Genomic DNA, 14,293 nt, shown 5'->3' with positions numbered 1-14,293 from the left:
GCTGGTCCGGGAGCCGCGTCCAAACGGCCCAGTGGTGTGAGGGGGCAGAAGCAGGGGAACGAACACAGCCATTTGGGAGACCCTGGAACCCCAACAGAGGCCGCTTCCTTACTGCACTGAACTCAGAGGGGCAGGGAGGGGGGGGAGTGAACGGGGCACCCCCCCCACTCTGAGACCCAGGCTGAAACGCAGGCATTTTAATGCGTGACAGTGAGCCACATGCTGCAGAGGCCGCAGCAGCAGTGCTCATTACCTCCAAATGAAAAGCAGACCTCCGCCAGGGGGCCGCAGGAGACCCAAAGGAAAAAAACCGCAGAAGGTGGGGAGAGAAAAGGAGGTGGAAAGGATGGGAAAGGAGACGAGAGAGGATGGGATGCGAAGCTCTGAAACAAACAGTGAGGTGGAACAGAGCCGGCTGCCCGAAACTCCGCTTCGCCATTTAGCTTTGGCGCAACCGCGGACACGCGTGCAAACATAATCGGCTCTACCTGTGAGGTCGTGGTCAACACGCAGGTGCAGATATGATGGCAGGCTTGAGAGGACACTGCTCCACTGCTCCAGCCAGGGGGGGACAGGCGAGAGAAGGAAACGCCTTTAATTCCAAACGGGACGTGGGAGGGGGTGAAGTAGACCAGAGTGCCTCGGTGCACGAAAATAACCGTCTGGGAATGACTGTTCCCAATTAGGCTTGAGCCACACCTTCAAAAGGGGGCTGAAGGTTGGTATCCAGGGCGCGCAGTGACTCTGTGAGCTCCTCCAAAGGCCGCTTTCGCAATCGCTGCTTTCATCTGTATTTATTGGTCTTGCACAGGGAGCCCCGCATGGCGTATATTTTTCTAGAATATGCCCCTCCTGCCTGGGAGTCGTTTGTACAGCTGGATTTTTATGGCTGGGGGGCACTCTCCACGGAGGAACAAAGCCCAGCCCAAACTTGTGCACCCCCCACGAAACTCTGGTCCTGTCCAGTTTCAGCACAGACCCGTCACTGACCTCGCTACTGCCCCCTGCTTCTCTACAAGGGGGGGGGGGGGGGGGCTGGGCCGTCCTGTCCGAGGCGGAGCAACCAGAGCAGCACCCGGAAAGTGAAAGAGGAACGGCGGGACAGGAAGTCGAGACTCGGGCTCCGGGGCTCCAGCTCGCCCCACGGGGGGGCCCGCTACGGTGAGACGTCCGCCGCTCAGCGCAGAGGTCAGCGGATGTGGCTTCCGGCCTGAGCACGCCCCTCGCTGAGTGGAAGCATTCTGTGGTGCTCAGGGGAGAACCGGAGGGGAGGGAGGGAGGGAGGGGGGACAGATTTATTTCCCCCTACCTGTGAGCTTCACGGCCCAGCCTCCCTTTACTGCAGGGTCGAGGCCCGATGGACCTGCACAGGCACTCAGCACACCGTTTCCCAGAATGCACAGCGACTCCAACATTCATGTTTGGCCAAGAGGGGGCCAATTAAGCCCTGTGTGTCACACGCAAACGAGAGCCCTGCCACCACGGCGGGAAACTACCTTTTCCACCCATTGGTCACAGTGGCCGGTGCATTCCAAAATACACCAGCCAGTTTCACTGTTTTACCACACAATTAAATATTGAGAATAGAACAGGACCTCCAAGCGTACCTGCCAAAGCGGCTGGCAGAGCAGACAAACTTACCAGCCACATACAAAATTTACCAGCACTTGGCTGGTGGCTGGTGTTAATTTCCCACCCTGATTGCAACCGAGCCACAGTCCCTGTAATTAACACAGGCCAGCGTGTCCGAAACTCTTGATACTTAAGGGGGGGGGGGTGAAAAGCTGGGCTTCCATTCCCAGAGTCAGGTGTAGAGTGGCAGTCGGCCCCCTGCCACACCAAGGCCGCGGGCGTACGCGTAACCGGAGCAGCGGAAGAGCAACGGAAACTCCGCCCGTTGCTGGAAAGCGCGGTTTCGAGCCGTGCCAAAGCGCTGTGGTATCTGCGGTGTGGCGGCGGAAGGCCTCAGCCGGCTCGGTAAACAGGTAAACGGCCGCTCCCGAGGAGGGAGGGAGGGGCGGGCGGGCGGGCGGGGCGCTCAAGGTCACGCGGGCGGGCCAGGAATGCGTGGAGCGGCCGGCTCCGCGATCGCGACCCTGCCCCTCACCCCCACGCACCCTGGCCTAAAAAACATTTATCAGCCGCGGGGTGTCTGAGGGAGGTGGAGAGGGAGAGAAAACAGACGGCAGGCCCGACCCCTTACGTCAACAGCAGCAGAGGCCCCACCTCTCAAGTGCTTTATGTCATTCGCCCCCCTCTGTGTCAATACGCACACACGAACAGAGCGAGCGGACGCTAAAGCGCTAAGATATCACATGCAACTGCACACTAATGCACACAAAAACAAACAAAGGTATGTATGGAGAAGTCCCATTTCATGCAGAGATCCAGGGTGCCTTAAAATTCTGCTGCAGTTTTAATAACAAGTAGGTAGGACTTTTTTTATTTTTATTTTTTAAATAAGAACCCATAATTGTGGCTCAGACAAAAATATGATAAAATGACGTTAACTGCCTATTATGAAACTGCCTTGCTTTAATAATGTTAAGCCAACTGTAATTCAACTTCAAGAATGTAATATTGCATGCGTCCAACTTGCCTAGACAAACAGCCAATGTTATACAACCCTGTGCATGGGACGAACATGCAAGCAGAGCGCTTACAAATCTATTGGACACGTTACTCCACACACATTAGAAACATCCCGTGCAGCACAGTCAGAGTATTTTCAAATGGCTTCCACACACACACTCCGTGCTGCAGCGGCGCATTGAACCTATAGACGCTGCCCAAAAGACATTTTTGCAGTAGAAATGAATAAGGGCGCACAGGCGTTCACCTCTCACACATTGCCAGGAAGAGGTGGGGCGTGGCCTGCTTGTGAGAGACTTGTACAGCTGCTTGACAAAACAGCCCTCCTGACGAGAATAATCAATTTCATACGCCGACAGACACTCAGCGACTTGACTGGAGGTGAACTTTCCGAAATGCCAGCAGTCTGTTATGCGCGTTTGTTTCCCGCGAGCAATAAACCCAGCGTAATTGAACATTTCAAAACCAACACACACACACACCAAAAAAAGCCTTTTACAAGCTGGGAATCGATCCCTTTACAATGATAAATGAACAAGGACAAACAAGGACTTTGAAGGCAAAAGCAACAATGGCCGCATTTGTCAGGTTGTGATTTGCTTGTGATGCACTGTAGCCCAAAGAAGCCGGAAGGCTGTGTGAGCTGCGTATTGATAACCACAGCCCATGTACCAAACTGGCCGTCCTCAATCCTGCAATCTCCAGACCTACATCTCCACACTTTCAGCATTTACATCCATCTTTTACAAAAACTTTTAAAAACCCACAGGGCAGAATAAGACAGTGGGGGGGGGGGGGGGGGGCTTTGCAACAAGTTTCCAGAGCTATGAATATTCACTGCTTGCAGTACCAGTAGCAGACAATACTTTTATTAAACCTCATATAGTGCCAGTACATTTGGCCAAAACCTCTCTCAAGGGAATGAGGACACATACACAAGAAATGCGTGCCTGCGTTAACTTTTGCAAATACTTTTTAAGTCGTGTGAGCCCTGGGGTGAAATGGAAACTACACACCAGTTCGTAGTCCTGTATTTGCATGCAGGTAACTATTTGTCACACGAGGTCAAACACTGTACAAACTCACTGAAACTTGACACAAGTGTAAATGCAGCAGGATGAATCCCTGAACTGCAACCGCACAATCCTGCCTTTTGCAGCCATGTACACAAACGTTTTTCAACAATTATTTTGTGTGTGTACAAGCAAGAGGAATTCTGTGAAGTGCCAAGTCTAGATATGACAGCTCAAGCAAAACCATTCATAATGATCTAATGACCACAAATTAACTAGCGACCTGAACTAATCTCAGTGCTTCCCTATGGAAAGTGAATTGATTTGATGTAGAAGTCGTTCGACTCTGGCAGCTGTGCAATTAGGCCTAATGGTAAAAGCCAGATTTGCTCTATTCCATGGCTCCTCTCCCTCTCATGACAAAGGCCCCCGGTAAAGCTGTGATGCCCGCCCCCATCAACAGCACCTCTCACCTTCCCATACTGCACCTTTCCTTCATCCAAACATTCCCGTTTCCTGACTGCAGTCCCCTGGGCAACCACCAGCACAGGTATCTATGGGTCATTAATCATTTCTAAAATGGCTACAGAAAATTTGGCTACTGAGCTAGCTGGAAAAATGGACCCTGGGTGTACTTAAGCCAGCATCTGGCAAGCCTAGTGAGGAGACTTAATGAACAGCAGTACGCAAAGGATGAGGTCAGAAACCCAGCACAACTGACGTTGTGACATGCCCCTGACAAAACATAAAAATAAGCAGGCTGCCCTAGTCACTCTGGATAAGAACGTTTGCTAAATGTGTAAATACAATACGTACGGCAACCCATATTACTAGACGGATTCTCATTTTGTTTGCTGGTCAGCTTGACTGCTTTGGTTGGGTGAGGGGAATTAACCAGACGAACAGGGGGAAATGTTCATGCCCCTGACTGAGGTAGAGATCAGAGGAGCGCGACTGAAAAGGATCATGGGAATAGCGGAAGACTGTCTGACAGTGGACTGTGAGGGGGGAGGAAAGTTATTACTCATGAACTTGCCTGAGGAATGTATAGACAGAGAGGTCAGAGCGCAGGCCATAAAGCCTGCTTTTGAGGCTGCTGAGCAAAATGCAGACCACCTGCTGAAAATCAGCACACAAAGGCACGGGAGAACAGCAGCCAACCCATCGTTACCGTTTTATCTGCAGTCACAGTTAAAATTGAGGCTAATTGGAAGGTTCACACACAGAGGATGCCATAAACAAGTGAGAAGAATTACTTATATACTTCATAAAACCCCAAGTAACCCCCTCCCCGCTCCACCAAAACATGCATGAAAGTATACCAAGGGTTGAAATAATAAAATTTAAAAAACAATAGGACAGAAATAAACAACAAAATGGACTAAATACAAGTAGGTGTTACTTCTGTTCCTCTGTATCTTTTTCTTTTGCGTTAATTTATAGGGTGGCCCTCATACAATCTTCATTCATACTGAGGGCCTCTAAGGTCATGAAAGGGAGCTTTAATTTCCACAGACAACAGCACCCACCAATGAACTCAGAGCCACCCAGGTAATATAAAAATAAAATAAACGGAGGGGAGGAGAAGATGTAATATTCCCTAGCAGATTTAGCTTCAGTTATAAGCGTGGTGAGTCATGCAAGCCGCAACTTAATTGAATTTCTCCCCTGGACACAGAAGACTGCCGGCAAACAACTTAATGAGCCCTATGAAGAGAGCTGCAGAGAAAGCTTTAAAATCATAACAAGCTCAGATTCTGTCTCCAAGTTAGAACGGTTCTTCTGGGCTGTGTGCAACTTATTGCTACGTCCGCTGCGTCGCCACATGGGAGAAGTAACGTTAAGAAGTTAACAAAATGATTTAAGTAGTCAGATACGGCAACGTTAGACTACACCAAACAGACCTCTGTGCGGCGTCATCATACATTTCATGACCTAACATGGTAATTAATAGCCCATTCCAATTAAATCGTTTCCCTCATGTGTGGAAATGAGCGCCAATGTATGGGTTTACCTGTCATAACACGTCTACATTATCGCGTAATTCAGTAATTTCCCTAGAATTCAAATAATCTAATTAAGTAACATAAAATTCAAGTAACGTAGCCAACCAGTTTTCTAACGATTTAATCCAGTAAGTACTCTACCCAACTAATGTTAGCTATTGTGTATCAAAAGTACCCAACCATACTAATTAGTTAGACTAACGTAGCTAAACCAAAGGAAACGGTCGTTTTAACTCCAGAGATATGTTAGGAAGCTGGTGGTGTATAGCCAGCTGACTAACAAGGTGAACGTGTTCCAGTTAGCTAATTTGGCTAGCTAACATGCCTCCACATTTGCCTTGCTAAGTTAGCTAACTAACGTTAGACTTCAGATGTTCAAGAGTAACGTTAACGACAGACAGTCGGACATCTAATGTTAGCCATTTAGCCTTACTCAACAGCGCAAATGGGTAACGCTAACTTAGCTAGCATGCTAATCTGCATATTCATCCTCTGTTTTGACCTAAATTCGAAATCTTACGCCTCGCTTCATTTCTCCACGATCTTCCTTTTCATTTTTACTGGCTGACTAACCAGCTAACGAACTAGCAAATGTAGCTAGTTTGCCATCTAGCCAGCAACTGAAAAATAAAAAGCGTTGCGATTCAAGAACTCGCTTGTTATCCAACAGCCAGTACCATGCACAATCTGCTCCGTTGACCAGCAATTGGGTAGAACCACCGTTTTGTACCAAGCTAACGCAAACTAATTTAACTAACGTTCGACTCCATTCCAAGAAATCCAAGTTTGGCGAATTAGCATTGTAGGCTGACTGGGTTCGCTACTTAAGCCGTGAAAATGTTTAATTAAGAAAACATGAATACTGTATAAAGTTTATATTATACCCTACCTGGATATTTCCTTCGCGTTCCTGCTCTGGCGTGCCGATCGAGATTGACAATAAGTTTCTTTTTCTCGACTGGAAATTGGCTTGTTAATATTACCCTGTCCGTAACCAGCCTCACTTTCTCGTCGCCATGTTGGGACACGGGTAGCACCATCCGGGAAACTGGGCTATCCAGTTCCATAGCAACCACTAATCCATATGAAGAGCACTCCAGCAAACGCACATTGACGCACAGACGAGTTTAACGATGGCTATCATAATACCTCTTGTCGTTCTTCGTTTTCCCCAATTTGTCTTCTTAGTTCACGATACAGCAACGCGTTTCTCCAAAATGGTAGGCTACAATTAAATGTTGTTTGCATTCTGTTTGGTAGACTACTTAGCTAGTTGATTAAAGTTCTCCGAAAGTTGGTCAACAAAAATGATCGAATTCGGCTAACATTATTGTCGCGTTATGTGAATGTGAAGATTCATTTAATTAGCTTTTCATGTCAAATGAATGAGTTTTGATAATTACTGTTTTACAACTTGGCTATTTATTTTTTATAGCATGGAAACAATGCATTTCTCCAAAATAAGATAGGATCACTTGAAAACCTGATGCACCAACATCACAATAATAATAGGCCTAGTAATAATAACTAAATAAATAACAAATAGGGTAAATGCAAATTAATTATAATCTGATTACTACAAGTAGCCTATATTAATATACTGAGTGTAATATGGCAACCCTATATCACACCCAGCATATAGCCTTGGGTTGAATATAGATTATCTTGGAAAATGTTTATCTGCAATCTAGCTACCCCAGCTTTTGTAGCCTATTAGTTCAAAATGAGACAAGTTTAAATTTTACACTTAATATTGCAGGGGCTTATACCTTCACGTGCACCACACTTTAGTTTACTTTAATTGTCATTGCACTATATTTGTAGGCAGATGTTCCTCAAATAAGGTTGTTGTGGTTAGCTGAAGGACTGGAGGGGAATCTTTTCTTGTCAGAGGGGAGAGGAACTAATCTGAATGTGTCCTGCATACCATGACCCATCATGAATCAATACGCTCTGACAGCTTTTGGGCATCCTTACTTCGCCCTTTGCCTAATTCACCCCATTAGTACCGCCATTCTCCTGAGATTCTCCTGGCCGCATTAGTGCACTATGAGTTAACTTCAAAATCTCATCAAAGTTGACATATTTATGCATACATTTCCTTGGTTATGGTAACAAAAAACATACAAAAATTGACAGTAGGTAAAACTATAAGCATTTACAGCTGTCTTGGATATATGTGCTTGCAAAAAATAAATAAATAAAACATTTGGCAAATGACAAGCAATTAGGTGAACGAATGAATACAAACCTATAGCTTAAACTAGTCTCTTCCCACTTTGTGAAGTGTTAAGGAGATGTTAAGGAGAGAGTAAGAGGTAACAGTATTACAGAAAAAAACTCAGAGACAGCTAATCGTTAGTGTCATAACCTCATTGAACAGTAATAATAATTCCACAGCTAAGGGTATAATGACAATATCAAATGACATAGCAATGGAAGGGAAACAAGTGTATAGCAATACAATAAAACAAGTGTGGAAAAAAATCACTACTGTTCATTACACAGTTAACTCACCTCACCTTGTTTATTAGTGGCTAATTTTGGTTGCTGATTTTAAATTATAAAGAAGATCTCTAGCTGTTGAATGAATTGCGCTTTGTTATGGTTGGAGTGAAAATCTACAGGATGGTAGATCTCCAGGAGCAAGGTTGGTTACCACTGATCTACAGTGTATATAAAACAGGGGTGGGCAGTTCCTGGTGGGCCGGTGTGTATGCAGGTTTTTTTTTCCTCCAGTTACCCCAGCTCAAATAGCTGATTAGCTGCATACACCAGTCATATTAAAGACAATGTGAAATGATACAAGAAGGGTCTTCAGATGTCATTCATGAGCATATCAGGAAACTTAATACAAATTTTGGACCTTATAAATATTTGGGCTAATTTTATATAGCAGAGCAGAAATTGGAATTAAATTCCTGAAACTGATCTTTAGTACAGAAGTAAATGAGTGAGTGCAATTAGTGCTCAACTGATTGATTTATTTAGATCAATTATCTGTTCATTTAGGTGTTTTAGGACTTAAGTATTAATTTAAAAAAGCAATTCAGTTTCATTGAGACAGCTGCTCCAACAGCCATATATAAACACAATTATCTTTAATACAACATATTTGATCATAGCTAAGCAGGATAATGAAGTGTCAGGAAACTGAAAATATCAAAGATGGAAGCAAAGTACTGTAATACATCAAAAATAAAAGTGGTCTATGACACTTTAAATTCGTAATGCCTTATATTGACTGATGTGTCCATATAAGCAAATCTACCTGCATGAAAAGGTATTTTAAGGAGAGTCCTTTGGAACTATGATGAACAAATATAAGTCGCATACACACCTTCTGATTTTTCTTTATGTTCCAAAAACTCTTTTCATCGACCCGGTTGTTGTATGGTGAAATGAACCTGATCAGCTTTAAACAGTACACTGATCAAACAAAATTCATTAGAAGCAACAGGAGCAAACAGTAGCAGGTGTCCCCCCCTTCTCAGGACTAGGGTTTGGAAACTGGATTAAATTGTCCAAAATGTTTTTTTTTTTTGTTTTTTTTGTTTTTGCTTGTGCATCACTGACACCTATTGGTAAAATATTGAACGGTTGGTCTTAAAAGATCAGATCTGACACGATTGGACAAGTAATACAGGGGGGGGAAACTGTGTGAAACAGCCTTTACTGCTCTTCGGGGGCTCAGGTGTTTTCAAATAGTGATTAAGCTGATGGCATAATAATTATGTACACATTCATCATCAAATTTCACAAAGAAACCCGGCTTTACATCTTGAACTTTATTAGTGGAGTTATAAGGCCTTATTTCCTGCCTAAAGGGGGTTTTAATGACATCACAAGGCTTAAATCTAATTGCTCAACAATGCATTAAAAATGGATCGATGGAATAAATGTAATAATTTTCTAAGTGGGCAATATTTAGAGGACAGACAAGAGAAACATGGATATTATACAGAAATTAATACTATTACAGAATGTACAACAATAACAACTTTAAACTTTAATATTTATTCAAACTGGATGATACTTATTGATTATCTAATCAAATTTCTTCAAATGTATTGCTTAATAGAAATGCATTTAGTATATATAATGAGAATGTTGCCATGTCATAAGCATATTATGGTAATCTAAGATCAAGTATCAATCTGAATCTGATATCAGTAAGTGATTTTCCTCTTTGCCATTGTGTCCCATCCATAAATGTAATATTCTCTCAAATATGAAAGCACAAATATTGTAATTATTATTAAGAAGGCCTATAAACCAGTTAAACCAGGAAAATTACTTGTAACAAAAAAACTGCGAAAACTCCAGCTCTACAGCATTTATCAAATACCTCTGCTTTAGAAATACTTGAAATAATAACAAATACATAACTAATAAAAAATAGCTACATTTAGGGTTGTGTAAGTAATTACATCAAAAAAATGTGTGTGAGAATATGTATATTTATTTGTGATGAGTTTCACAGATTTGAACCAATCATGTTATTATATTGAAAGCAAATTCTGTTGATTGGTCATGTGAGTGGCAGCATAGACGCCATCCATTACAGACCACCATCGTGGTGCCTCACCCTCCCATCCGTAGAAGAAACAGATTTCATTTTCTGTAATTGATTACTGATGTATGACTTTACATAACTTTAAATTACGCACCACCTACGTAATTTAAAGGCAGTATGTTTTAATTATCACAGGATAAACATGATCCTTTTTCTGTGGAAAAAAATCACATGACCATATAGGGCTTCAGCTTTCCACTGCTCTTGTACAACAGTGACATCTCTTGGAGAAACTTGCGTTATTTAATTTCTTATTAAAATTCCAAAAACATAGTGTTAAAAGTAATGAGAGAAATCATTTTATTTGTAATAATAACATTCACTAGTCCTACGGAGTCCTAGGATGTATGTAATCTTAGTAGTACACTATCAGTAGTAGCAATAGTAATGGCCTAATAATAATAATAACAATAATAATGTCAATAATAATAATAATAATAACAACAACAACAATAATAATTTTTATTATTATAAGAAGAAGAAGAAAAAGAGTGTAGTGCTGTGCAAAATTTGGTTATTTTCTGTGGGGGATTTACTCAAGGTACCAAACGGTTCTGTAAATACTAGGACAAGTTAAAAAATCAGCTCAGGTTCAGTTAATGACAAACTTAATAATGATAAACTCAATGTTCGACTAAATAAATTTTTCCTTTTTTAAAAAATCACAGGCAATAATATAGGCCTAATTGGATATTTATTGAGACAGTTAATTTTAACAGATTACATATTGCATATGTGTATATATATATGTAAACGTACTGTATATTCCCAGTGTTTCAATAGAAACGTATAAATAACCTACATCATTAATTAACTTGTGTAAATAAGTAATCGGGTCGAGAGAGGCTGTACGTTATATCAAACAAATAAGCTATTTAGTGCTTAATTCAACAACTCATAGGTTACGTCATAAAACGTAGTTAGACAAATTGTATATGGCTTTATTTCATATCCAGTTACTTCACTCGCAGTTGAGCTTAGTATTTAAAACAAAACAGCTCTTATCCTCGTAGTTTAAAACACAAATGCCTCATATGCAACAAAACTTGTAATTTTCATTATGACCTTTATGACATCACTGGAAGAATGGTCGTGCAAACAGAAGAACTGGTTTTTGTTTTAAAATAGCACCACATTCAAACTTAATCCGAACTAATGTTAGGTCTAATAAAACAACTGCATTCTTTGTTACAGCATACACTGTCGGTGATGAATGTAATATCTAATTTTAACTGGGAAAAATAATATAGCCCCCAGTCGCATATTTATCTGATCCCTTGATGCTGTCTGATTTGACAGACCCCCTTCATCGTGCCGCCCCAGGCCGTGAGTTTCTCAACGTGACACTGGACAGAACGTCCTACTAACGACCTTGGCCCCTCTTTCATGTAAATCACGCAGAATTGTTCCTTCTGTGATGACTCAGGCGAGAGCAATAATCTTCTTTTTGAACATTTAATTAAATCCCGATCGGTTAAACCGTGGCCACGCGACACATTTAACATCGTTGTTTTGGTGAAGTAGCTATTTCTAGCTCTGGTTTGCCAATGCCTTGCATTTCAGTTCCCTCTCGTTGGGACAGGGTAGTTACATTTGGCTGGCAATAGTTAAACCATAACAAAACCGGAAAAATTGAACATTTTTTAAAACAAGTAGCAATAAATGAAATAAACTAGTCACGTCTAGCCTACTGGAGGTTCTGATAGGCTATAGCACGATAGCCAATGTGCAAAATAATTGGGTTAGTTAGGCTATACGGGTATCGTTAATTTACGTAAATCGACAGGCTTGACTTCCAGAGAAGGTGGATTAGTGTGATGTGATGCATTTAACTGTGGAACCAGAGCTGCGGTCTTGCCCAGTCCCTTTAAAAACTCGCCTGTTGTTCAAAATTCGCTGTTTGTTGTTCACGTTTGCTTTCAGTTCGGGTGCTCCTCATCATTAACTGGTGGTCGCAGTCAGACCCGGATACTTATAGGCAAAATCAGCATAACAGTGAACGCAACCAGTAGGCTGTAGGCAAATGTAAAAAAAATAAATAAATAATAAAAAATGAAAAAGAATAAGTCTTATTAATCGGCCTACTGTCGCTGCACGATAGATACTTTGTCAAAAACAGATTCATTGTAGACTCATTTGTAAAGCAAAAGGTTTCACTGACCTCTTTATGATTTATATAGAGTAACTTCATGGCTAGCCTACGTCTAAAAATTGATTACCTACAGGGTAATAAGACGAATACAAGATGCAGCTAATACAAATGCCTAGCCTATGAAGTTTTTCTCAGACAAGACAAGAATAAACTACAGACTTTGCCTCAGGCGTATAAACTGAATTGATAGTAGGCCTATTGATTGTACACTATCTCGTTCATATATATGTGTGTGTTTTGAATATAAGCTATGCTATGCACTGGCACTTAGATTTCCAAGAAAATTCACTCCCCAAATCAGCTTATTTTCGCAATTTCCATTCTCGTTCGCTTTTTTGTATAGGCCTATTTGGAAACAGGCATACAGTACACATTTTTGCGTAAAATATTGGGAGTTTCACTTTGTATGAATTATGAAAGTCTACGTCTGCAAACCTAGCAGGCATTAATACAATGTCATTAACATGTTCGTTTACAAGTTGAGTCCTGAAATATTAAGCATATGTTACATAAACCATAGATGAATTAAACAGGCTATTACCCCTGTGCAAACCAAGGTTAGGTGCGCAACTTTTCATATAGTCAATATCAGAGTGAAACAGTGATGAAAGGTGTGCAATCCCAAGTGAATTTCACTGTGAATCCAAATCCTCATCTTCGAAAGGTGCTTCCGTGGAATCGCAATGCTTATTGCTCCTGTTGTGGGTTGAAAAGCGGCATTTATTCCGTCCGCTTCGACCATCTATTGGAGCGACGTGTCCCCACTCAAGTGTCCTTGGAAAACTGACGTGTCCTGCGCAATGCAATAAATATTGACGGCGGATACACTGAGTATCCTCCATAGCTGTCATAACGTTGAGGGACACGCAGTGGCAGTGCTGCTAGTTCCTATGTTGTCGGTACTGGTAGGATGGGTCACATCTGGATTCCATACGAACACGTAGTAAATGACCAAAAAGAACGCAGCAACGGACACGCAGAGGAAGTATGCAATCGCCATCGCTACTTTTATCCAGATCTTGGTGGCTCTATTCGCCTGCATCACCCGCTGGTCGCCCGGGTAACTGGGCCTCCGATCGGTACCGTTCTGCCTCACCTTTGCGTCTTTGTTGATGCCTTGCATAGTAGAGTTCTCTTTTGGATAAGAATGTCCACACAAGAAATGTTATTCCTTGGCGTTTTTGTCTGTGCGAAGGCAAGATTCCGTTATGTCGTACTCTGTCCTTTGCCAGCGTTGCTGCGCCTCACGCTGATTATGTTTAAAATATTGCCATTACTGCCCTCCAGTTACTGGCGGGATGCTGCAGGAACTCCAGCTCGACAGTTCTAGTGTGGGTCACCGGTAAGATAAGAAACATGCTTTTTGTTTATAGCGCTCTTAAAAGGGAGGAGCCGCGCCCAACCGGGAACATCGATTGGCTTGCAGTTACAAAGTTACGCCTCCTTTCGGTGCGACTAGCAGTGAGTAAACGTGATCATGGGCAAATTTGTAAAACAGACGATGGCTGAATGTCATCGTTTCTGTCACAATACAGACCGGATTCAGATTCTCTCTTTTTAACAGGTTAGGATTACAACGCACGTGGTATGCAAAAATATATATTTTTTGTTGCTTAAAACAAATTTGACTTCACGGATTATGAAACTACAGTATATTGCATCATGTGGAACATTTGTACTTTGACGTTACATGTAATTTGCGGACTAAAAAAAGATTTAATTGGTTATAAATGCGTCGAATGAAAACTTGCTTCGATTAATGGAAAAGGGTTAATTTATGTACCATATAAAAACGGTTTCAGGCGCTTTAAGTATACTTAGCCTAAATAGACAATTTCACAGGGCTAACGGGCTTCATCGGGTTTCAACAAAGCTGTGAAACACATTCGCCCCTCCAGCGCTCGCGACTCTAAACTACGAACAAGCTTAAAGTGAAAGCTTTCCACAGGCAAAA

At 42.2% G+C, this 14,293-nt stretch overlaps 1 protein-coding gene across 1 annotated transcript in view; it reads right to left on the bottom strand.

Annotated features, from left to right (window-relative positions):
• pak4 (p21 protein (Cdc42/Rac)-activated kinase 4) overlaps positions 1-6,742 on the bottom strand; it is a 31,780-nt gene extending 25,038 nt beyond the window's left edge. The window contains exon 1 of the mRNA XM_035385661.1: positions 6,501-6,742. The gene's annotated coding sequence lies outside the window, so the exon portion shown is untranslated. The remainder of the gene's footprint in view (positions 1-6,500) is intronic.
• Positions 6,743-14,293: the final 7,551 nt, after the last annotated feature.

This window comes from Anguilla anguilla, chromosome 12 (assembly GCF_013347855.1).
Source record: "Anguilla anguilla isolate fAngAng1 chromosome 12, fAngAng1.pri, whole genome shotgun sequence".
Taxonomy (NCBI): Eukaryota; Metazoa; Chordata; class Actinopteri; order Anguilliformes; family Anguillidae; genus Anguilla; species Anguilla anguilla.
This window is presented reverse-complemented; position numbering and strand designations above follow the sequence as displayed.